Here is a 3114-nt window from a genome sequence, read left to right as displayed (position 1 = left end):
GAGGTGTGAGTGGGACTCAGTGCAACTCCAGCTGGTATTAATAGAGGCCTGTATTGAATTGTTTCTTAACTGGTGAGTGAGTGGGGCTCATTAGCACTCCAGCTGGTATTAATAGAGGCCTGTATTGAATTGTCTCTTAACTGGTGAGTGAGTGGGGCTAAGTACCACTCCAGCTGGTATTAATAGAGGCCTGGATTGAATTGGCACTTTCCTGGTGTGTGAGTGGGGATTAGTACCACTGCAGCTGGGATTAATAGAGGCCTGGATTGTATTGGCTCTTTCCTGGTGTGTGAGTGGGGCTCAGTACCACTCCAGCTGGTATTAATAGAGGCCTGTATTGAATTGTCTCTTAACTGGTGAGTGAGTGGGGCTCCGTCCCACTCCAGTCGCTCTAAATAGAGGCCTGGATTGAATTGGCACTTTCCTGTTGTGTGAGTGGGGATTAGTACCACTGCAGCTGGGATTAATAGAGGCCTGGATTGAATTGGCTCTTTCCTGGTATGTGAATGGGGCTCAGTACCACTCCAGCTGGTATTAATAGAGGTCTGGATTGAATTGGCTCTTTCCTGAGGTGTGAGTGGGACTCAGTGCAACTCCAGCTGGTATTAATAGAGGCCTGTATTGAATTGTCTCTTAACTGGTGAGTGAGTGGGGCTCAGTACCACTCCAGCTGGTATTTATAGAGGCCTGGATTGAATTGGCACTTTCCTGGTGTGTGAGTGGGGATTAGTACCACTGCAGCTGGGATTAATAGAGGCCTGGATTGCATTGGCTCTTTCCTGGTGAGTGAGTGGGGCTCAGTACCACTGCAGCTAGTATTAATAGAAGCCTGGATTGATTTGGCTCTTTTCTGGTGCGTGAGTGGGGATCAGTGCCATTGCAGCTGGTATTAATAGGGGCCTGGATTGATTTGGCTCTTTCCTGAGGTGCGAGTGGGACTCAGTGCAACTCCAGCTGGTATTAATAGAGGCCTGTATTGAATTGTCTCGCAACTGGTGAGTGAGTGGGGCTCAGTTCCACTCCAGCTGGGATTAATATAGGCCTGGATTGAATTGGCGCTTTCCTCGTGTGTGAGTGGCGATCAGTACCACTGCAGCTGGTATTAAAAGAGGCCTGTATTGAATTGTCTCTTAACTGGTGTTTCAGTGGGACTCAGTGCCACTTCCGGTGGTATTAATATAGGCCTGGATTGAATTGGCACCTTCCTGGTGTGTGAGTGGGGATTAGTACCACTGCAGCTGTTATTAATGGAGGCTTGGATTGAATAACCTCTCTACCGGTGTGAGAGTGGGACTCAGTGGCGCTCCAGCTGGTATTAATAGAGGTCTGAATTGAATTGCCTCTTTCCTGGTGTTTCAATGGGACTCAGTACCACTCCAGCTGGTATTAATAGAGGTCTGGATTTAATTGGCTCTTTGCTGGTGTTTCAGTGGGACTCAGTACCACTTTCGCTGGTATTAATAGAGGTCTGGATTGAATTGGCTCTTTCCTGGTGTGTGAATGGGGCTCAGTACCTCTCCAGCTGGTATTAATAGAGGTCTGGATTGAATTGGCTCCGTCCTGGTTTGTGAGTGGTGCTCAGTACCTCTCCAGCTGGTGTTAATAAGAGGATTGGATAGTATTGGCCCTTTCTTGGTGTATAAGTGAGACCCAGTGCCACTCTATCTGGTATTCATCAAGGTCTGGAATGAATTTGCTCTTTCCTGATGTTTCAGTGGCACTCAGTACCACTCCAGCTGGTATTAATGGAGGCCTGAATTGAATTGCCTCTCTCCTGGTGTGTGAGTGGGACTCAGTACCACTCCAGCTTGTATTAATGGAGGCCTGGTTTCAATTGACTCTATCCTGGTGTGTGAGTGGGACTCAGCCCCACTCCAGCTGATATTAATAGAGGCCTTGATTGAATTGGCTCTTTCATGATGTGTGAGTGAGACTCAGTCCCACTCCAGCTTGTATTCATAGAGGCCTGGATTGAATTGGCGCTTTCCTGGTGTGTGAGTGGTACTCAGTACAACTTCAGTTGGTATTAATAAGAGGTCTGGATTGAAGTTGCGCTTTCCTGGTGTTTGAGTGGCACTCAGTACCACTCCAGCTGGTATAAATAGTGGCCAGGATTGAATTGGCTCTTTCCCTGGTGTGTGAGTGTGACTCGGTACCACTCCAGCTGGTATTAATAGAAACCTAGATTGAATTGGCAATTTCCTGGGTGTGAGTGGGACTCAGTACCTCTCCAGCTGGTATTAATGGAAACCTGGTTTGAATTGGCTCTATCCTGGTGTGTGAGTGGGACTCAGTCCCACTCCAGTTGCTCTAAATTGAGGCCTGGATTGATTTGGCTCTTTCCTGGTGCGTGAGTGGGGATCAGTGCCACTGCAGCTGTTATTAATAGAGGCCTTGATCGAATTGGCTCTTTCATGATGTGTGAGTGGGGCTCAGTGCAACTCCAGCTGGTATTAATAGAGACCCGTATTGAATTGTCTCTTAACTGATGAGTGAGTGGGGCTCAGTACCACTCCAGCTGATATTAATAGAGGCCTTGATTGAATTGGCTCTTTCATGATGTGTGAGTGAGACTCAGTCCCACTCCAGCTTGTATTCATAGAGGCCTGGATTGAATTGGCGCTTTCCTGGTGTGTGAGTGGTACTCAGTACAACTTCAGTTGGTATTAATAAGAGGTCTGGATTGAAATTGCGCTTTCCTGGTGTTTGAGTGGCACTCAGTACCACTCCAGCTGGTATAAATAGTGGCCAGGATTGAATTGGCTCTTTCCCTGGTGTGTGAGTGTGACTCGGTACCACTCCAGCTGGTATTAATAGAAACCTAGATTGAATTGGCAATTTCCTGGGTGTGAGTGGGACTCAGTACCTCTCCAGCTGGTATTAATGGAAACCTGGTTTGAATTGGCTCTATCCTGGTGTGTGAGTGGGACTCAGTCCCACTCCAGTTGCTCTAAATTGAGGCCTGGATTGATTTGGCTCTTTCCTGGTGCGTGAGTGGGGATCAGTGCCACTGCAGCTGTTATTAATAGAGGCCTTGATCGAATTGGCTCTTTCATGATGTGTGAGTGGGGCTCAGTGCAACTCCAGCTGGTATTAATAGAGACCCGTATTGAA

The sequence above is a fragment of the Heterodontus francisci genome, chromosome 21, assembly GCF_036365525.1.
Source record: "Heterodontus francisci isolate sHetFra1 chromosome 21, sHetFra1.hap1, whole genome shotgun sequence".
Taxonomy (NCBI): Eukaryota; Metazoa; Chordata; class Chondrichthyes; order Heterodontiformes; family Heterodontidae; genus Heterodontus; species Heterodontus francisci.
Note: the sequence above shows the minus strand (reverse complement) of the source record.